The sequence below is a fragment of the Onychomys torridus genome, chromosome 9 (genome assembly GCF_903995425.1).
Source record: "Onychomys torridus chromosome 9, mOncTor1.1, whole genome shotgun sequence".
Taxonomy (NCBI): Eukaryota; Metazoa; Chordata; class Mammalia; order Rodentia; family Cricetidae; genus Onychomys; species Onychomys torridus.
Genome location: NC_050451.1, coordinates 71,888,899 through 71,913,505, shown reverse-complemented (window position 1 = coordinate 71,913,505; position 24,607 = coordinate 71,888,899).

Sequence of the window (24,607 nt, the reverse complement as noted above, 5' to 3'; positions counted from 1 at the left end):
AATTTAATTTAGCAATACAGTTTATAGCTCTAAGATTATTGTTTCTTGAAACATCTAGACACGTGGTTAATAAAATCAGTATTAATTTTCTAAAATAAGAATTGTACAAAAATAATCATTAGTCAGATAGCCTGTTCCTTAATTAGATTATTAGTTAAAATTGTCTGCTAAGTAATACAACCTGCATAATCTTATTGTAACAGAAGAGAGGACAGAAGATTTTGAAATGTTTTTCCATCACATCCTTCAGAACCTAAAAACTCCCAATTATAAATAACATGTGCTTTTGTTCTTAGAAGATTTTTTTATTCCATAAATAATCTATTTAGTTATTATGTACATTGCTAGAATAAGATATACATTGTATGTCTTAACAGGATGAACAAATGTCATCAGGTTATGTGTTAGTAGATTCTACTCTTACGATAGAAGCAAATATTCATATTATAAGAATTCAGGAGAAACACAATGAGTTTGTGTCATTCAGATTCCTGGTCTTCTAATAGAGAATATGCAGTTCAAGTAGATCTCTTCATCAGATTAAATAGATTGATGTGTTTCTTTCCATATTTTGAAACACTTTCATTTCTCTTTCTAAGTAAAAACATAATAACCTTAATTTGCTTTTATTCAAATCTCTAACTCTGTTCATAAATCAAAGAAACAAATGGTATTCACAGCCTATTATTATTTCAGTATTATCATCTGAACTGTCTTATGCTGACTTTTAACTCACCTTCAATATTAATACCTCCCTTATTATTCTATTTATGAAAAAGTAAACAAATATGTTCTTTATTTTTGATATTAGTAATAATGATAAGATAAACTATAACGATTTCAGTGACTACTTCTCAACTTTTCATGATAATTACCTCAAAAATAAATAGAAATTGATCATGTTATATAGAAACAAATCCAATTGTAAAATGACCCACTCCAGTGGATGACCATCTACTACATTTTAATTATATTTGACACAAATTATCACAGCTATAATTTATATATATATATATATATATATATATATATATATATATATATATACATTGTCTGTATTTGTTTTAATATAACAATAATTAAGGATTATTAAATATGGATATATAACAATGATATTTGTATCTTTTACTAATCAAAGCATAATTATAACATCTATGTATCTACAAAGTATGTATTTAAATAAATATATAATCTCAAATAAAATTTTAAGTTTATTATTTATAACTGAGTTCTCCTTGGATCTCCTGCTCCCAAATAAGGACATTGAGACTTCTTATTACATAAGAAAGCTTGGTCTTAGCTTGGGCTAGTTTCCCACCAGCTCTTAAAAACTAAATTAGCCCATTTATAGAAATTTATGTGCTGCCACGTAGCTCATTGCCTCTCCTCCATACTGTATGTCCGACTTCCTCTGTGTCTTGCTGGTGAATCACTGGTTCTCTTATTCCTTCTCATAATTCTTATCCATGTCTCGAAGTCCCACCTATCCTCTCCTACTTAGCTATTGCCATTCAGCTCTTTATTAAACCAATCAGAAGGAGCCTTGGTAGAGACACATCTTCACAGTGTACAAAAAGTTTTCCCACAACAATGATTTGCTTTTACTGTATGTGTATGGGTACTCTGCTGGCATGCGTGTCTGTTCACCACATGCTTGTGGTACTCATGGATGCCAGAAGAGAGCTAGCTTCCTTGTGGGTGCTGGGAGCATAGCTTAGGACCACCATACCAGCTGGCACGGCTCTTAACCTCATAGTTGTCTCTCCAGCACCTAAATATGACTTTAAAAGAGAAAATAGAGCTTTTCACATTTCATGTAGGTAAAATTATCCAAAACTAAAAGGAATGTACACAAAAAGGGAAGAGAAAGTAGATGTATTTAATATTGTAGAATTTTTTCTTCAATTATGCATTGTTCTAAACAAGTTTACCAGACATTGTAAAGTCTACAAGAGAATGGAGAATGGGTAGGTTGTACTGGCAGAGGTGTAGTGGGGTGGGAGTAAGAGCTGCTAATGATCTAATTCCAAGTTGAATTACCATTGTTAGACAATAATTGAATATTTAAAAATATTTAATGCAATGGGATTTACATGTTTTTAACATTAAGAAACAATGAATGTTTGAGATTATATATCTCAATTGCTCCAATCTGATGATTTTATTCAATTTTAGGATTGAAATAGCACACTACATCCATAAATGTTTATAATTATTGTATCTAGTAACTACGGTTTATTTTATAAAACCTTATTCTCCATTGAACATAAGTAAAATTGACAGTTGACTAATAAAAACAGACAACAAAGCAAGGAACAGCAACAAATCCCAGGAAATATTTCTTCATTTTAAGCCTTGTGATGTTTGACAATTAAATACATTGATCAGTTGGTAAATTTATCACTACTAGACAAATGAAGGAAACATACAAAGCTAAACTAAGAAAGAAACACTATTGTGGTTTAGGATATGTATTATATTTGATTAGAATCATTGCTAAAGGCTGGAAATCCTAGTAAAACATCTCCATAAAGTGACCTAATGAGAGGCCTAACTTTCTGCATCTGTTTCATAATTTAATGGTATTATTTAGGGGTGATTGAATCTACTATTGTAGGATGTGGTCCCTGCAGATATGTTTGTGAAGGTTCTGTCTGTTCAGGTCTTTCATCTCTACTCTCTCTGCTTTAGACATACCAGGGTCTTAGTCCCTTGGTTCCACAATGTATCCACTCAATTACATTTTACTCCAGACACAGTTCATAGCCAACTAAGAAAAGTAGGGACTGAAACTCTAAGATAGGGAGAGAAGATTACTCTTTCTTTAAACTTTTTCCAAATACATTTTGCTACAGTTACACAAAGGGACTAACACAGACTATAAATAGGAAAAGATATTTTCTGAACATTCAGTTAGAAAGAATTTCTCAGTCAGTTGTTATTGCATGAATTACTATAATGATACCTTTGGGAGATTGATCAAATCTACTATAAATATGTATTATTTTAAAAAAAATCATAAAATATAATTGGAAAGTAATTTAAGAGACTAAAAAGTTCTTACTATAAACTCAATATATATTATGCAAAAAGATTGTAATTTAAATTGTATTGAAAATGTATAGATTGTTTCCTTTTCCTTTTTTGTTTGATGTGCATGTGTCTGTCTGTGTCTATGAGTGTTTCAAACGTTTGTATGTTCAGGTGTACACACAGCTGTGTGCACATGCATGTTGAAATCTGTGGCCAATATTCTAGTTCATTCTCAATAGCTCTTCCCCTTGTTCAGGAAGAAAGGTTGTACAATCAAGCACAGAGCTTCTTGGTATAGCTAATCATGCCTGGAAGTTGTTCTGGTTAACTCCTGTCTCTGCCTTCCTCTGTTGGACTTCTAAGGGGGACTCCACCTCTTACAGCATTTACAAAAGTTCTGGAGATTCAAATTTTGTTCTTCAGGCTTGCAGGCAAGTGTGCTCAACAATAAACCATTTCCCAAGGCCCAATAACCTATAATTAGAATTCATAAATTTACATTGTCAGAGATCATTTCATATTGTCAATAATATTTAATGAGTATTATATATTTAATTGTTGGGAGCACAGCATGTCAGTCTTTGCATCCACAGATCTCCAGAGAAACCAGTAATATTAAGCATGCAGGATTGTTTTTACAATGAGAAGGATGTCACACCACAGGCAGCCTTGGTACAGTTGGAAGGGGCTTGGACCTGCCTAGGCTCAGTGTGCTGGACTCTTTTGACTCCCCATGGGAGATCTTGATTTTGGAGATGTGGGACGTGGGTGGGGGGGCTTGGGAGAGAGGGTTGAGGGGTGGGAGGAGGGAAGAGGTGGGATCTGTGGGTGGTATGTAGAGTGAGTGAAAAATTAAAAAAAAATAATGAGAAGGATGTATAAAATCTGTGTAGCATGAATCTTAAACGGTATTATTAATAAAAACAAAACCCAGGCCAGATATTGGGGTGAATGCTAGAAGGTCAGAAAAACAGAACAGACCACAGCTACCTCACCTTGCCAATTCCTCAGCTGATCCTGTTTCCTCAGACTGGATGCCTCTGTGTCGTTATCCATAATGGATCTCAGCTGAACTGCTGCTCAAAAGCCTAAAAGCTTAGCCAGCTCTAGTTCCTGACTTTTCACACCTTATATATATATACTTTTCTGCTTTCTGCCATCACTTCCTGGGATTAACAGCGTGTGCCACCATGCCTGGCTGTTTCCAGTATGGCCTTGAACTCACAGAGCTCCAGACAGATCTCTGCCTCCTGAATGCTAAGATTAGTGTGCCACCATTTTCTGGCCTCTATGTTTGTCTGGCAGCTGTTCTGTTCTCTGACCCCAGATAAGTTTATTAGGGTGCATAATATTTTGGGAAACACAATATCACCAAAAATCTGTGCTTCCTCCCAGAAAATTGGGAATTGGAAATGATTAATAGCCTCGTGGTCTGCATTATTTGTTAGGCCATGTCATATCATGCTCATACAACCAGCACCAGAGGTGCCAAGTAATCCAAATGGCCTTTACAGCCAAGGGCTCTCCAAGCTTCTACAACAAGTCTGTAACAGCTAAATGATCCTTACATTATATGTATAGCTACAGACTACGTTAAACTCACACAACCCGAACTAGAGGTGGCTAAAATCTGGATGACCTCTATGCTATCTGTATGTCTGAGACCAGGCCAGCCAGTTCCTTAGGTCTTTAAGCCAGCACAGGTAGCATATGTCCAAAATCTGCCTTCTAGGAAAAAATGACATGTACCCTGATTTGAGGTTTGGTTTTAATATATTTCTTTGTGCACCACGGATTTTATTATACTATAAAACTTTTTTTTCCTCCAACTATGCTTACAATAAACTCCCTGGCACCAGACTTCCCAGAGTCTTGATTGAAGTCACTAAATCTGAACTGAGTTTTCTTTCTGACCTCTTCACTGTTTGTTTCTATACCTGCTATATAGACCACCAGCAGGGTCCCCTTAATATCAGAGTCCCTAAGTATTGAGGTGAGAGTAAGAAACACTTAATACCCCTCTCCAGGTGGTTTGTATTTTTGCAGTCAAATACAGATGTATGAAAAAGTACATTAATTATATGACACCTGGTGATAAGTGTTTCAATAAAGAACTAGGAAGTATTAAGGGCCTAAGAAAAAGACAGAAACAGATAGTGCCATTTTTAAATATGTCACAAAGAACTCTGGAAGGAGTTGAATGTCGCATGTAGCTTATAAATAGCGATTGTTATGGAACTGGGGAAAAGTGTTATGTGCTAAGGGTTGCATCCCAGATTTGGGGGGCTAGAAAACTGACTTGGTCTATGATATCCTTTTCATAGTTATATACCTTAAAACAGAATCAAAGGTAAGTAGATAGCTGTGGCTCTCCTAAAATTCAATATTTATCACTCCTGGCTTTGCAATGGATATTAGAGGCAATAGTGATTCAGAATAATTAGGGCAAGTGAAGGTTTATTCTCCTCACATATTTAATTGAGTATTAAGTTATACAAAAATCCCCTAAAGTATACTAGTTGCACTTTTCACATTAGTTTCCTTGTTTTCTGGAGTAAAATTAAGTCAATTTGATAAAAAAAACTGAAGTGTTAAACTTCATGGTGCAGGTATAAAATGTTTAAATACAAATAATCCAACAGTGCAGAAACTGAAAATCTGCTATTTCATCTATGTAAATTGCTTATTCTTTTTATGGAAATATGTAAATAAGTATTCTTCCTCTATTACTGAATAATTGGACATAATATTAGCATTATTTGATTTTCTGATGATAAATATTATGTACATGTAGAAATTATCTATTTTACCTGTATTTCCCAAAACAATTTTACTGACAGTGCATCAGCCTTAAAGAAGGAACTATTCAAGCACATGTAAAACTTTAGTATAATGTATTACTTACTTTATGCATAATATAGATTTGATTATTAATTTATTATTTTCTATTTTTGTTATTGAGAAGCACTTTTATATTTTCAGACACCAAATGGTAAATCTTCTCTTTCTAAATGTAACTGTGAATGTTAAAAACCTGTACTGCGTGATTCCAATTTTTTTCAGATTAAAAATGTCTTTGCTCAAAAGTATTGTCCTGGTTTTGTATTAAAACATACTCCCTGGCTTTTAGAATGCAAGAACCCCTGCTGTGCTGAGTGCCTATGACTAAATCCTAATTCATACACCACTATTCCTATAACTATAAGTGAAAACTCCTAAATAAAACTTGGTTTCTATTTCCTATTTCAGCCTTTGAAATGAGATGTAAAATAAGTGAAATGGAAATATTAGTTTTTTTTTCTTTTTTTAAAATTTTTTCCACTGAAGGAAGCTTTGTAATCACATTTGAGGAGTGAAGGTTTCTGCTGGGTTCCTATTAGAATTACTGCAATGGCATTTGTCCTAAATAGACTAAAATAGGAAGATACTTATTACAAACATTGGAAATTGCCATAGAGTGACTGTATAGACAGAACTGCTTTGTAGTTAAAGGGCTTTTTCTTTTTTAATGTCTGTTTTTAAACCTGACCATCTCAGACGAAACATATAGGTCAGCACCATTGTTTTCCTGCGAGATCTGGTTTACTTCATTACCTCTCTTTGTGAGTATCATTCACAGTGTCTAATTGTAGGTCTTTACGTTATAGATTAAAAGAGAGAGGTGACAAATAGGTACTTTTTTCTGTGGGTGGATGATGTAAGTAGAATTTCAGTCCATTATAATTCATAGTGACAAGTGCTTTGGTTTCTGGCTTTCTCCTGAGTGTATAATTTCTTTTCCATTTGTGTCATTAAATAAGGTACATGTGATTAGGTGACATTCCTGTCTTTGTGGGATTCTGTATCTAATACAAACTTAGCTGTTATGAGAGAATTCATTAGATTTTTTTCAATTTAAAATTTATGTTGTTAAATTATTTCTTTTAAAATACAGATATAGAAATATATAATCATGTAGGTTAGAAAAATTAAATAGTTTTGAAATCTTATGAGAAAAAGTGAAATTGGCTTCATTTGCGCCTATTTATGAGGACATATCCTCACTTGTTTTATAAAGACAATTTAGTAGATTTTATATTTAACTACCTAGCTAATACTCTTTTATTGAAAATGTACTTGATGAGAATAAATAGTTAAAATAACAAATGACAAATGATGGTCAATATGCTTATCTATTATATGTGACAGCTACGTACTTGAAAACACTTTCATGTACATTAATATGACTGAATCATGATGTCAGTTGTTTATTTTTGAATTGTTTTAACTTTCTGTTGAAAATTAAAGTTAGAATACCTATGTGTTTAAAAAGAATAAGAATGGAATTCATTATTGAACCAGGAAACTGTTATAAATTAGATGAAAAGAGTATTAAGGTTTCATTGTTTTCTTTCTTTTTTTTCTGAAAAGAACTCTTGTAATGCATCAACACTTCTTTCAATGAAGGCTTACATATATTGAATCAATAGCAATAAGTACTATGAAAGTAATGTAAATCACAATAAATAAATAGATTATTGATAGACTTTTAGTAAGTCTGAACAATTTATACTGAGGTTCAATACTGTGAGCTACTTACGTTACCCTACCATAAAGTATACTGTATAATAATCTCTCAAGAGAATTAAAAATGACCAAGCTGTGTCTTTAGATTAATATATAAGGTAATTGTAGATGTGTTCAATAAAAGTTGATGTTCACATTGGAAAGCCATAACTTATAGTGTACTATAGCCCTTTTCCTTGCTCATGTCCCAGTTAACTATATGGAACTATCATTGTGTCATCATTTCTAACATATCCAGTACACTATCTTCTCCCAGAACCACTGGGAGCACTCTTTGTTCAGACATCTTTCATTATTCACTTCAAAAGTCTCATTATATGGCTTGCCCCTTGTTATTTACTCACTTGGTGTTTTAGTTAGGGTTTCTATTGCTGTGAAGAGACACTAGGACCATGGCAACTCTTATAAAGGAAAACATTTAATTCAGGCAGGCTTACAGTTCACAGGTTTAGGCCATTATCATCCTGGCAAAACATGATGACATACAGGTAGACATGGTGCTGGAGAAATAGCTGAGAGTTCTACATCTGGATCCTTAGGAATCAGAAAGAGAGAGTGACGCTGGGCCTGACTTGAGCATTTGAAACTTCAGAGCCCACCTCCAGTGACATACTTCCTCCAACAAGGCCACCGTTTCTGATAGTACCACTCACAATGAGCCAATGGGAGACATTTTAATAAAACCACCATACTTGGTACATTCTACATGAACTATAAGAAAGCTTATGAAGAAAGCATTAAAAACTTATTATTTTATTTTGTCTGCATGATTGTGTACTTTACAGACTGTGTAAGTCAGACTGGCTTCATACTCATGGTGATCATCCTGCTTCTGTCTCCTGAGTTCTGAGATTTTATGCTAGCAGTTTCATGACAAGATTATGATTTTATTTTAAATAAATGTTTTCAAGTGATTTTTTTTCTCCATTAATCCTGGGTCCTAAATGACTGTCCTCTACCTCTGTATGTGCATTTATTAACAGTTTATAGTATGACATGGGCCTTTCACAAAGTTGGTATTAGCTTGAACCACAAAAGCATCTTCACAGACCCAGTAATGATATATAACACTGTTCACTATCTAAATCTAAGCACATCAGGAATTCAGGCCTGACTCGCTCTGTAGTACCTTGCAAAGCTGCACCTAAGGTATCTTTTGTTTTATAAATGTCACCTAAGTCTTGACTGCATCTGCATGTCTGATTAATTTCATGTGATTTTTCATAGGATTCTATGATTGGAAACATAGAAAGCCTGTGGGTTCTGAGGTCAATATTTCTAACAGATGTCCTTTCCTAGACAATTGTAATCCTGAGGCTGTCCAGACAGGTCTGTGCCTACCACCACCATCCTAGTTGCAGAAGAGAAAGTACAAATGTCTCAAATGTTATTGAAAAGAAATACCTATCACTTCGATATTATTCCTTTTGGTTGAGCAGGTTTCTGTCTTCTTGAACATTAGTTTGCATGAATGCCTAAACACAAAGAATTTAAGATCATTGGTTCCACCATAGAGTTTGACTAAAACTACATGTTTGCACCTGATGATATTTTCTCTGTCTTAACTTTTCTTCAGATATCAGCCTGCCCTCTTTCTGTCACTTGGTAGACATCTGCACTCTAGTGCAAATGTCAAAGAAGTATTTCTCACTCTCATGTACAGATGGTAGGAGCACATGTAATTTTTATTACTTTACCGTGCTTCCACAACTTTATTAATGGGGTTGTCACTAGAAGTCAAGGCACATGTCTATTTTCTACTTCGACTTTCTGGATTCAAAGCTCCTTGAATGGACTTCAGTTCTGTTTTTAGAAAACATCATCATTCAAAAGTATTCTAACCACAGCTGAGGTTGTTAAAAACCCCTAAGTTGTGCTGTTTTTGTCAATGTGTAAATATAGCCAGGACCTTTATTTAAGAACTGATCTCTAATTAGTTACAACTAAATAGACTTAAAATATGGATATTCTCCACTACAGTGGTTACATGTCAAAGAAAAGCTGCACTAGGTGAGCAGCTACCATAATGGACAGAATCGCTGTTGAGCAGCATCACCATTGAAGAAAGTTCTGTCAGCCAGCCCTCCTTTGTATGTTAATCTCATTTATTGCTATGCACCACGTTTTCAATATATGGGGGGGAAGGCTTTCTTAATTATCTGTACTCCTCAGATGTTTGGTTCAATATAAAAAGATTACATCAATTCACAAAATTTTTGTTGAAAAAACAAGCTTTTAAGCAAATGAGCAAAAACACACACCTCTATACCAGAAAAGAAATTGGGCTAAACACTGTAATTATTAATCAACAAATACATTGTTGCTTGGAGTATTTTCTTATAAAGGGTCATAAGATGCATTATATTAAAATATCCATGCTATCTTGAATTTATTTCTGGGATGGTAATGTCTATCTCCTGAATGTCTGGGGAAAGAAAATCTGAGAGCATTGGTAATGAGTGATGCATAGTAGTAATTTGCCAAGTAACATGTTTTGTTCTCATTGTAGAGATGATAGTGACATACCAAATCTTGCTTGTAGACTTGTAGGTGTTAGTCACATTAGGCTTGTTTAATCTTGCTCTCTGTTGCTTGCAGCTCATCATAAAAACAGCAGGATTTCTCTGATCAAAACATACATCACGATAACAAGTATCACATAATATTTGAGAAGATATTTTTCTGTGAAATAATACTCTGTCGGTTATAAAAAACATAATAAATTCATTGTTTTTGTAATAAAGGAATGAGGACTAACAGGAAACACAAAATAGAAAGAAAAGTAATATATTGCAGATAGCTGTCTAAAGTCTCCAACTATGAACTTTTATTGCAATAAATTATCCCAAGACATTTACAAAGAGTAAAATGTAATAAGAGTATGTAGACATGAATGCAATTTAAGTTTCTGAAATTTTACCACAAGAATTAATACAGCTTAAGATATAATATTGATGATTTTTATCACGGACAATAAGAATTTCCTTAATTTGCAATCATTAGATTCTTATTATCTATGAGTTTTGATACATTTAAAAACACTTTGAAACATGATATTATAAAGGTTTGTATAAATACATATATAAATTTAAACTTACTACAATTATTTAGAAAAAGATTTTTCAGCGTTACAAGGAATATTCATGAACAGGGACTAAAATTTAATATTGTTTTTAAACGAAAGACATATGCTGAGATTCTGAAAGCCTTTGAAGTTAAGTGGAATTCTGAATTTATCATCTGCATAATTAAGTCGATAATTTTTTAAGGCATCTGTCACCATGAGTACATTTACTTAAAAATCATGTACAATTAAGAATTTTGGAACTATGTCTAATTACCATCATGTCATATCTTTTTTATTGCTATGTGATATCATGTAATGCTTTTGACTGTATATTTCACAAAGGCCAGAAAACAATGACTTTGAGTATATTGTGATATTTGACTCAAGTATATAACATTGATTTCTTATAATTTCCAGTAAAGATTTTTGGTAATACTTTATTAAAATAGAAGAACTATTTCGTTGTTTTGTGTACCATAAGATATTTTGTGTACTCTAAAATATTCCTACTTACTACTTCAGACTTAAAAAGCATCCTGACATAGAGGTCCTCAGCCTGTCCTCTCCAATACAATACACACATTTGATGATCTGTTTATACAGGCAACTTTTCATGTTGACAGCCTACCAAGTTATTTTGTTCATAAGTTCATTCTGGATATATGTTAATGTCAACTAGAGTGAATTACCTTCATTACCATTCATAAAATTTACTTGAATACCCAAGCTAATGCCACACTTTGACAACATTTAAACTATGGTTCATACTGTCTTATACCGAAAGTATAAACTAAATTACGTTTGCAAAATTGGTATTAAAATTTATGAGAATGATTTGTTTCACTTTCAAGTGAAAAAATAATTATTGAAGATCTAAGGCAAATATATCTGTTGTGGAATATTCCTTTACATTGTGAGAAGATATGTCTTGGAATGACAAGAGCAAATGTAAAGTAACTAATGGGTGAGTAGAGTGTGGCACATGAATTTTCTGCAGCAAGGGGTGATTGCCATTCCAAGCAAGATGAAGCACAACATAGATATAGCAATAGATTTCATGATGTTTTAGCTGAAAATTGTATGTCATTTACATCTGGAATTTCAATTTAGTATTTCATGGCCACTCGTTCACTCTAGATGACTGAAAAAAAAAAAAAGGAAAGTAACACCACTGATGGAAAGTAGATATTAGTGTAGAAATAATAAAAAAAAAAATATCAAGACACAGTAAAGTACTATTTATTTCCAATTTGTACTGAGGAATTTTTGGACAGAAATGACTATGAAGAAATTCTATTCTTGGGCTTCATAACAAGCAGAGGATATTTAAGATGTGACACAAGTCATGGCAGAAAAACTTGTAGAAGAATGAAGGGAAGAGCAGGGATTTAAGGAATTAGGGAATCAAGAACTTATCTGAGGTTGATGGTAATGGGATAAGTACAAAGGCTAGAATGAAAGATTCAGATATGCATAGAGAAAGTCAGTGTAAGTGTGTAAACAGATGGATATGAAGGATATGATCACTGAAAAGAGAAAATTCTGAAGTAGAAAATACAGAAGTGAAGAGCCCGATTCATTTTCCTAAAGGGCGGTTCATAGTATTTTGGTTCAAGAGCATGTAATTTGAGGATTGTGGGTACATATGTGCATTGACTTTTTCTCACTTATCTCTAGCATCTCAGGGAAAATTTCCAAGCAAAGTCAAAGTAACAAAAAATTAAAAGCAGCTTTACATGTAGCCTTGAAAACAAGAACATTTAAAGTTCCACCAGACTTCTCACTTTAGTGTCAGACAGTGATAACAGGATCTCAATTTTATCAGAGAATTTCCCTGCACCGGTAATATGCACTTCTAATTATGCTGGGAAGAAAAGCTGCATAGGAACCATTGTGCTATTTTAGTGAGTCCATAAATTGTATGAGATAGCCTAGGAGACTTGTACTAATGATAAACTTTCTACAGATAAGTCAATGGAAAGAGTTTTACGTACATCAAAAGTATTAATACATTATTTTGTGAAAACCAAGATCAAAAATATAATAATCCTTAAATTTGAAACATTTTGCCAGTTGATCTGGATTTCTTTCACTAGCTAATGGACTGTAATACCACAGAAATGCTCAGTTACAGCCAAGGCTTCCTTTCAATGATACTGATCTGCCGACAACACTGTTTTAAAATGACTTTAATTTCAGTTCCAACAAATGGCACATGTAGATTTAAAAACGAAGTTCAGGTCACATAAATAAATTTAGTCTGGTGTTATGAAATTGTCTATTATAACTGGCTGACAGTACTTTAATATTTAATTTATCTAATAGAAGTATGTTAGAAACATTCAGAATAATAAATATAATGCAATACACTCTTTTAAAAATTTTATACTTAATTTAATTTTACATATCAGCCACTGATTCCCGTGACTTTCCTCCTCCCGCCCCAATTCCCATCCTCCCCAAATCCACCCCCTATTTCCATCTCCTCCAGGGCAAGGGCTCCCCTGGGGAGTCAGCCCAGCCTGGTAGATTCAGTGGAGGCAGGTCTAGTCCCCTCCTCCCTTCACCCAGGCTGAGCAAAGTGTCCCAGCATAGGCCCCAGGCTCCAAAAAAGCCAGCTCATGCACTAAGGACAGATCCTGGTCCCACTGCCTGGGGGCCTCATAAACAGTTTAAGCAAATCAACTGTCTCACTTATCCAGAGGGCCTGATCCAGTTCCATGGGGTCTCCTCAGCTTTTGGTTCATAGTTTATGTGTTTCCACTAGTTTGGCTATTTGTCCCTGTGCTTTTTCAATCATGCTTTCAACGTCTCTCGCTCATACAATCCCTCCTGTCTCTCACCAATTTGACTCCTAGAGCTCCACCTGTGGCCTGGCCTTGAATCTCTGCATCTGCCTCATGAGCAAATTGGATGCAAGGGGGGCTAATGAAGGACCAGGGTCGGGGGAAAGAGAGCTTAGGGGAGAGGGAGATCCCAGCTAGATCAAGAACAGAGAGAGAGAACAAGGAAAGAGAGACCATGATAAATAAAGACCCCATGGGAATAGGAAGAAGCAAAGTGCTATAGAGTTTCCCACAAATCCACAAAGATACCTCCACAATACACTACTGGCAATGGTCAAGAGAAAGCCAGAAATGACCTACTCTGGAGATTGGATGGCCAAACACCCTGTTGCAATACATTCTTTAGAAATTAAATACTTTATGAATGGCAATAAAGTTCCTCAATTATTTTATTCTGATAAGCATACAATATTAATGTCTGATGAGATTACTTTCACAATTAGTAAGGATTTTTTACAATAACTATTTATTGTTGTTGGTATATTATGTGATTGAGAGCTGCAATACTTGTGTACTTTTACAGCTGCTACATTTTGTGTATCACTATCCTTTGAGAGAAAGACTAGTATAAAACAAAAGCAATTCCAAAATATTAAAGTCCAGTGTAAGCTTATTTTACTGCTTTATATTTAATTTTTGTGATGATTTATGTGTTGATTCTTGGATTTTTGAGACACAGTTTCTTTTTTCTTATTTTAAAAATAATTTTTGTTTTAAAATTTATTTTTTTACAAAATAAAATATAATAAGATGAGCAAAACCTGCCATATCAAAGTTGATCATGGCAACCCAACAAGGAAAGAGTCTAAGAGCAGGCAATATAGCAAAAGGTCCACTCATTCTCATAGTCAGGAGATTGGTCAAAATACTAAGCTAATTGGCTATTTGTCCCTGTGCTATTTGCAACCTTGGATTCAACAATTCACACTCTTGCAGACCCTCCTCTTTCTCAACAGTTGGACACCTGGAGCTCCTCCACCTGGGGCCTGGCTGAGGATCTCTGCATCCACTTCCATTAGTTATTGGATGAGAGTTCCAACACGACAGTTAGGGTGTTTAGCCATCTGATCACCGGACTAGGTCCAATTGAATGGAAGCACATGAATTATGAACCAAAGGCTGTGGAGCCCCCAGCTGGATCAGGCCCTCTGGATAAGTGAGACAATTGAATAGCTTGATCTGCTTGGGAGGCACCCAGTCTGTGGGACCAGGATCTGTCCTTAGTGCATGAGCTGGCTGTTTAGAATCTTGGGCTTAAACAGGGACACTTTGCTCAGTCTGGAAGGAGGGGACTGGACCTGCCTGTACTGAATCCACCAGGTTTAAATGAATCCCCAGGGGTGCCTTGTTCCTGGAGGACTTGGGAATGGAGGGGAGGTGCTGGGGGGAAGTGGGAGTGGAGGCAGGAGGGGGAGGACAAGGGGAACCCATGGCTGATGTATAAAATTTAAAACACATAATAATAAAGAAAAAATACTAAGCTAATAGCTACAATATAAACACAAAGGACCTACCAAAGATCCACATAGGCCCTGTCATTTCTGCTTTAGTCTCAGTGAGCCCATATATGTCTTGCTTAGTTGATTCAGAGGATCACATCCTCTTGGTGTCCTCCATTCCCTTTGGCTCTTACAATCTCTTCTCCTCCTCTTCCACAAGATTCCCTGAGCTCTGAGAGGAGAGGTTTTATGGAGAATTCCAATTTAGACTCTCTTTCTGCATAGTGTCTAGTTGGTCTCTGCACCACTCCCAGCTGCTGCTGGAGGAAGCCTCTTTGATGACCACTGGACAAGGACAAGACACCAATCTCTGAGTATAGTAGATTATCTCAAGGAATCATTGAAATGAAGTCACAACGTGCCCCTACAGTTGGGCATGCCCGGCGGACCTAGACATTTCCACCTAGTTATTATCGGTTCAAAATGGCCTTTTCTGAGTCAAAACATCTTGCATGACTAGGAGTCCGTGGCTTTGCATGGTTGTTCTTCCTAAGATGATCTGAAAAATCTAAAACACAAGTAGGGGAAAGCAGAGAAATTGTGTATGCTTCGAGCTTGACGAAGCTTGTAGTTTTGTATATTAAAATGCATTTTTAAGAAAGCCAAGAGGAAAATTTAATGGGAAGACATGGCACTGTATACATTCTTGGCAAAACATTTTCTAATTGGATTTATAACAGTGAATGGAAATTTCATCAAGTGCAAGCAATAGCCTAAAGAGGAAATGCAGAAAATTGGAAGTGACGCATGCCCTCTACAACACAGAATAAACATTGAACTAACCTTAATATTATGAGCATCTGGTAATTTTCCAGAAACAGTCTAATCATTATAAACACGACAAAATGTCATTTGAAGTGGTGCTGAAAACATTATTATTTGCTATGTGCTTGTGCCATTGTTTCTTGAATTTTCTACATGGTCACTATTCCATTTAACTTAATTCTAAGTGTCTTTGATTTGTGTTACATGACTTCAACATTTATAAAACTAAATAAATCATGAGGATGATCGTGGCTCAGCATTGAAAAATTATTATAAAATTTTTTGAAGACCATTCAGTTGTGAAAAATGTTATTTAGACCTGATATTAGTAACTAAATTTTGAGAGAAAAAAAAAAAACAAACAATCATCTTAAATTCAGTTTACCCTATTTATCCACACATGTCTTTCCATTGAAAGTAAAATCTTTTTTAATACAATGAGATTTGTTTATACAAGAGTTGTTTAAATATATAAATTCTACATATTAATGCCCTCATGATTCTGACATGCTCACATGAAGTATAATGAAGTTTTACCCACACCAGTTATGCTATCTTATTACCCTCCTACTCACATTAATTTCTTCCTTTTCCTACTAATCCTTCTTCTACTGTCATGGCTTTTTTTCTTTTACTCTTAGTAATCCATGAGTTTCATGAGAGTTGTTTAAGGAAAAGAAGGAGAGTTTGTTTACAGGGGATAAATACCCATGACCAGTGAGGGAAATGTTTCTCTTTTGTCATGAACCATTATCTAAATGTTCGTCCTCTTGAAAGGTAGAACCCCAATAACTTCCTCCTCCTTCTATAACATGATCTTCAGCCCAAAGTTATGCAGAATGTGTGCAGGTAACACAAGGTTTTGTGAGTTCAGGAGTGTAACAGAAACGTCTCATCCTGGAGTCACCAATGCACCATTCTACCCCCACTCCTAGCCTCTGGCTTTCTGTGCCTTCTCATGCAACATTCCCTATATAATCGAAGGCATAATAATATAGATGTTTCATATATGACAATGTCTTACACTTGTGAAATTAAAGGCATAAATGTGGACATACGTATAAAACATCAAATTTTATTTGATACACTTTTGGATTATATAACCATTCTCATCTATTTCTCAGGGTAATTATCTGACATATGGACCAGCTTTTCCATTCATCAGAAGACAAAAAGAAAGTTGAGGGGATTTAGCGTCCACCCTAGGTTCTAATCCTAAGTTGTCTGTTGAAATTGAAAAATATTTGTCTAATTCCTAAGTGTCAATTCATCATGTTTTAATATTATCAAAAGGATATGTGGATATTACATCTAAATAATCAAATAAATACTGATGTGTTCCTACTAGTTTATCATGACTATAAGCTTCTATACTCATAAAAAAGTATTTAGAGATTTCTGTTTCCATTTGTAAATACCTGAAGAGGGATATGAATCTCCTGGGCTCCACAGAGGATCAGTCTTGCTGCTCTCAGATTTTCCTGTTCATTCGAATTACTAAACTTGGGATAACATTGTTTTCTTCCTCCTTTGCATTTACCGTGCTTTCTTTTACTGTAGATTACAAGTTTCTGTACAATTTAAAAATTATGTGTGAGATAATAGTACAATGGCATCAATTATCCCTTCCATTTCCTCCATCTGAGCCCTCCCACGTACTCCTCATTCTTTTACAAATTCATGGATTTTTTTCATTAGTTATTGTTATGTGCATATATATTACATTTTACACAAATATACAAGAATATACGTATCTATTCTTAAATACATCCTGCTCAGTCTATATAATTTTAATTGTTTGCATGTTTTCAAGGCTGCATGTTTTGGTCTTGGATACTCAGTTCATATGCTCATCCCTGGGAAGACTATTTCTCCCACTCTCAGATTTCTAAGTTGACTGGTACTTTGTTGAGGCCCATGGGCTTTCCCTCATCTACTTTGGCATGTCAGTTGTTGTCCTTACTTAGATCATTTTTGAGAAATCAAGTGGATGAAACTTATGGCTGTAGCCTTTGCCATTACCTGGAGACAGCAAAATCACTGATCCTCTGACTTTCACACTGTTTCAGTCCATTCCTCCACAATGTTCCCTGAGCTTTCAGTGAGGGATTGATTTATGGTTGTATGCATTGAAAATGTTCTCCAAAAACCTCAGTTTTGACCTTTTATGGTTTTTTGTAATGATCTTTTGTACCTAGATGTAAGGTATACTTCTTATAGCCTAGAATAATCTGCTATATTGATGCATATAAACATACTTAATTTTATTCTCTATACATTGTTATGTATGATAATATATATCTCATATATATTACATATATGGATACATATATTCAATTATGTACTTGAAGATTAGAATAGAATATATTTTGTGTGGTTAAAATATACAATATTATTCAGTATACTACATTATTGTAGTTAGTTCATAATCTCCTTTCAACTTGGGTTTTAATATTATTTTTTCTTTACCTGCGTTAATTGTCTACAATTTTCACGTTTCAGAACCAGTTCGTTGATAAGTATATAATCTTACTTTGGTTATATTGTCCATTTAAAATTTATTAGACCTCTAATATTCACTGACTAATATCAGGAAATAGTCTCCATTCCAATAAATTTAAACATTATACTTATTTAGACTGTGTGTGTGTGTGTGTGTGTTTGTGTGTGTTTGTGTGTGTGTGTGTGTGTGTGTGTGTGTGTGTGTGTGTGTTTGTGTTTGAGGGGCATCTTTGTGTCTTTGTGTCTTGGTGTGTGGTACATTGCTTTGTGTAAAGATCAGAGGACAGAAGTGGAAAGTCTGGTGTCTCCTTCCATCATGTGGTTCACTAGCAAGTGTCCTTACCTACAGAATCATATCACTCATTCCACTTTTTTTCTCATTTTTTAAAAAATATCTATTTTTAGGATGTACAATGTTTTCCTGCTAAAGGAGCCAATTTACTTCTATGTCAATAAACATTCTCCATTCAGACAGATCACCATCATCCCCATTGAAGTAATACAAAATGATCATTAGTTTTTTAGTTACTTTGCTTCTGTTGAAACTTCTCTTTGAAAAAATGTATTTTCATGTTTGACAAAAATGTTACCATGAAATAGAAACAGTACTGTCAAAGATATAATGTAATAAGCCAATAAACCAAAATAAAAAATTGTGATTTAGTAGGCAAGTTTCTCCAGTAAACGAATATAAATTTTATAAAGAAAAAATATAAATTAAAAAAGCTTCAGTAATTATAAACATTTTATTGTTCTAGATCTTTGTACATTTAAATGAAATTATTATATGTGTATATCAATATTAATTTTCTTTACCCTATAAGTTTAATATTTATATACCTAGTTAATCATTTACTTCCATGAATTATTATAGACTTTTCCATAATAATTCATATTTTTCTTCTTTCAGTGAACTTTATCCTGATTTAATCTTCACAGGTTAGATAGATAGGATAAAATTCATCACTATAATACCAAAAATTTCCCCCTACAGTTAAGATTAAGAAAGCGTAATCTTCATTATGATGGAACAAGATAGATGCCAGTGAAATCATGAACCCTCATTTGGAATTAAAGATCATTAGAACTGTAGAATAATTTCAGAAATAATTTAGCCAGGACTTCTTTATTTTACAATATTTTCTTAATAGTATATTATGTTTAACATTGAATGGCATTTTCAAGGTAAATTAAAACAACTTCATATTTTTTTTCTGTCCAAATCAATTCATTGTTGTAAAGGACACTTGCCAACTAGAAATTTGAATAACCAGTCCTGATGGAAAGCTAGAGAAACAAAAGTAGGTGGGGAACTCAGATGCCATGACAACAGGATTAGCTGGAGTGAAAGAGTAATGGGGCAGTGGGCATTATGAAAATGCATTGTATACATTTATGAACCTGAAAAATAAATTCCCAAGTGTATTTTCAAATATTGCATACAACATAACGTTTCTACTCACTTATCAAGATCAACCATGTTAAGTCATATGCTGGGGAAAGATTAAAAAATGAAAAACATTACAAAATCCAGTCATGAGTAATCTCAGAGTAAAATAGTTTCTGGTTGGTACCCAGCTTAGTGTGAAATAAGCAATGTAGTTTGAAGTCCCTTGTTTATGCTTCTCCTTTTATAAACTGGATACTGTTGTTTTTTGGCAATTTCCTGTGTTCACACTACTTTTCTGTTTCCTGTCGAGAGAGCTGTTAAATATTCATAATGTGCTTCTATTGTGGAGCAGTTCCCTAAGAGGTTAAAACCTTCAATCTTGGAGGAAGTTTCTAAGATAAGCTTAGAAAGGATGTGAAACAAGACGATATTTTAAGGGGCTGTGAAATATTCCATCCTTCAAGGAAGTTTGCTAAAGAAAAACCCAGGAAGTAATCAAGTCAAAAGATTGTGTAATACCCTGGAACTAATCTTTAGGCTTTGTCCTCCCCAAGCATGTATAAATTGTAAGGACTACTTAGAAATACTCCCCAAGCAGCTGAGCTGCCTAGAAGGTTCTCAGACCACAAAAGGGCCAGCAAACACACAGATCAGCCAAAAAGCCTTAAAGAAGCAGTTTACTTGTTTTTGTTTTGTCTCCTTTTTTTGTTTTTGTTTTTGTTTTTGTTTTGTTTTCTTGTAAATTTGACTTTGATTTGGGGGCAGGTTGCAAGGGCAGAGAGTGGGTGCACAGTGGACAGAGAGATAAGTGGGATCAAAGTGCATGATGGGAAATCCACAAAGACATTATAAAAGTTGAAGGAAGAGGAGGAGGAGGAGGAGGAGGAGGAGGAGGAGGAGGAGGAGGAGGAGGAGGAGGAGGAGGAGGAGGAGGAGGAGGAGGAGGAGAAAGGAGAAAGGAGAAAGGAGAAAGGAGAAAGAAGAAGGAGAAAAGAGAGCAGTGGAACACCTTGGAAGAAGTTCTAGCTGCCAGGAAGGGGTTCAGACAATTGAGTTGAGGGAACAACACCCTCCAACCGGTTATCTTGCCTACAGCCTAGATTTCCAAGTCATGAGCAGTCTCCACATTGATGTGGACTTTCTTTTTTTGTTGTTGATTTTTTTGTTTTTTTCGAGCCTTTGAGATCTTTCTCCTCCCGTGTATAACCTTTCACTCATATTCCTGTAAATAACTCCAACAAAAATCTTCAAATTGGACCTTGGTGATTTTCACATTTTGTGGATTTCCTATCTGATGTGAGTATACATTTGTTCATGTCTCCTTAGGAAAAATGCCACACAGAAGCTTCCAAACCTAATGCCTCATCTAGAAAATCTGCTTTTCTATTATTTTCCTGTAATCATCAAACCAGTTCTCATGCAGTCTTCAAAAGGGTCTATATAAGTTTCAATGGGTGTATTAGGCCAAAATAATTTTTAGTTTCAGCCTCACTTTCAACACTTTTACTAAACTAAATATGAATACTAAATATTTGTTGTGGTGATATTTTCTTTGTGGACCCTAATAAAGCATATCTGAGGACCAGAGAACAAAAGCCAGCCACTATATTAAATGTAGGAGTTAGGCAACAGCAGCACACACCTTTAATCCTAGCATTCCTGAGGCAGAGATTCATTTGGATCTCTGTGAGTTCAAGGCTACAGTGGGAACAGAGCCTGATGTGGTGTCACAGGCCTTGAAATTCCAACAGTAGTCAAACATAGAGGTCTGGAGGTCCATACAGAAAGACAGGAAGTGATAGAGCTATGCTGAAAGAGGAAAGTGATGTAGCTGTGCAGAGAGAGGAAGTAAGAGGGCAGGGACAGAAAGTCGAATAGGTGTGAGTATACAGGAAGTAGATCTCTTTGGAAGCTGAGGAGTTGGTGAGGTTAGGTTGTTAGGTTGGCTGTGGCTTGTCCTATTCCCTGATCTCTCAGATTTTACCCCAATATCTGTTTCTGTTTTTTTTTTTTTTAATAAGACAGTTTAGTAATCCATCTTACAATTTTTATCTGTATTATGTAAATGATAATTAAAGTTTTGTCATTTAGATTTTTCTATTGCATTTGTCCTGAAAATTTGATTTCAGATAAGAAAAAAATGGCCAATGTTGAATCTACTCTGAATGTCCACTGAAGACATTTGTGATGACTTGCCATTTGTTTATGAGTTAGCTTCTGAAATATCATAGAGTTAAGGGCTTGACTCTCAATATTTTATGACTGGGAATAGCTACAACCATAAATTGTAGCTTATCATGCTTCAAAAGCAACCATGATATTCTGGAAAATGCTTCATTCTAGTTAACTCTGATTCATACTCATAGAAAATCCCATCAAAATATTCAGACTTGAAGACATGAGCATATGTTGTTTATAGCATGTCCAAGCTTCTCCCTAATTATGAAACTTCTCCTGAGTCCCTACTCCCTCTTATGTTCATGACCTCTTCTCTAACTATTATTGTTACGCTTAAGTAATCCCATTTTTATTAAGTAGATTTCTTGCAATGGTAATATCTGTAATAAAAACTTTCATAGGCATTGTGTCTTGGTCAGACTCTCTCCATCCATGATTTCTATGCTGTCATTTCATCTTGAACCATTTCCCATCATCTATTCACTGTTTCCAAATCATCTTTTAGGTTCCCCTTTTCCCTCTATTCACTGATTAAACCACCCTTTCCCAATCATCCATTTTTAATTTTCTTAAGCTGCATTGTGATTACCAATATTGACTAATGATTTTGTTACTCTAACTTAATGGTTCTCAACGGGGGTTGAGGAATACTCCGTCCCCCAAAGACAACACTTGGCAAAGTCTGAAGGTATTTCTAATAGTAAAAATGAAAGCAGGAGATCTACTGGCATCTAGTGTGCTGAAGCCAGGACTAGTGCTAAACATGTTGGAGATTTAGACTGTCTCTCTACCATGAAGAATTACTGAATTCATATCTCAGCATGTTTACTAGAGCTTAAGTTATTCTATGTGTGGAATAAAATATCAGAATTATTTGGATAAATAGAAAATATCCCCCTGAAACTTGTAGGTCAATGTATAGAAATTTCACCTACTTTACAAAATTCTACTGCCAAATTATCATAGTAAGCCAACTGTATTGCCTCATGCTCTTCCTTCACATGTACAAATAAGCATCAACTATCCCAATGGTAAATTTCTAATATTCCTCTTTCTACTGAATTCCCACAGTAATTTCTCATTATAGGAATACTGTACCTTATTATAAAAGTAAAAGTTTCATTTCTATTTTTCCTGGTTTCATTGTTTATAATTTATGAAAGTAAAATGTTATTTTCTTATATATTTCCTTCATATTTTTACAATTATTTTGTAAATGATTACATTTTTTAAGAAGGAAGTTTGTAGATGATATCATTGTGCTGTACAAAGTGTAGACAAATCTGGAGAATTCACTGTCTGGTTGAGTCTCTCATGGTTTTAATCTTTTTATATCTTCTCTCTTCATTAATCAGTGACTATAGATATTTCATCCCAATTAAAGATAAATCTGGCAGAAATGATAAAGTACATTTTAAACTTATTTTTAAATATATAAAATCAAAAGAGTAATAACTGTTTACAAAAATATATATTAATGTAAATATTATGGGAAAAGAATATCTCAGGATTTCTAACATCATTAAAATGAGTATTATATAATATATTTGAGTATGCTTTATGACTCATTTAATATTTTCTTTCAAATATTAAGCCAGAATTAGCAAATGTGTAAATATTGCCTGGTTTTCATGGGTCTAATAAAAACATCACTTCTATGTCTTAAATTTCTACAGTTTAATTAAAAGGAGTTGATTTAGATTTAATCTTTAAAAATGGGGTGTTAGGATAGATATAATGGGAACCAAGAGCCTGGAGACAATAGGACAAAAATATATTTATTGTATGAAATTCTTAGAGTTAACAAATATATTTTTAAAAACCACTCCTATAGTAATAAACAACTCAAGCTAAGAAATTTCAATAATTAAAACCCATGTGAAAAAGCGAAATGGAAGTCATCTTGAGCAGCTACTTATACACACTCAGTACTTTGAAAATTGAACTCTAGTGAAGCAAATGAACTCAAACACCCTGTAAGTCACTTGTGGCTTTTTGTTTTTTCTTTTGCATGCCAATGAAAATATGTTGAGAATATGTTTAAGAAACTGCAACATCACTGTGAATATCCATCAAGTAATGCAATTTTTCATCCTATTAAGAGGTTTTTCAAAAACATGAAAAGACAAGAAAAATAATTTTAGGCTGAAGGCAAATCTGTATATTGTGTTAGCATCTGCTTTGAAGAGAAGTCATTGAGATATGGGTGAAAATCCATTTGATGGTGATGCCCTGTAAGAAACTGGAGTAATGGAATTTTATTTCTTAAAAACAAAACTCAAAGATGCTGAAGAAAATTGGAAATGCCATGCTGGCAGCCCCCAAGACAGACATATTGTCTATGTTAAAAACAGACTCTTACAGTGATAGACAGAGTACTGCAGCTGAATTTGCTACAACGTGATGCATGGATGCATACATTATATGGTATTACTCACTATAATGAGTACAACAGCAGACATTGAATCTAAAACAGTTCCAAAGAACACACTTTTTTATAGTTAAATAAAATTGAGCTTTCTATTTTAACCAATAATAACTTGCTTGGCCATAGTTTATTTTGTCACATTATAACAGGCCAACTCCATTTTGGATGTTTAACTGTGGACAGCTGGCAAGGGCCTCCATCTACTCTGCCTGTGTACCATACATGGCAACACACTAATAGGAGCCCACATGTTATTTCTCTTGGTAAAAGTAGAGTGGCAAACTAAGGAAGCCTCTGCCCACTTGGGAATCCACACTTCAGCTTTGCTCTATC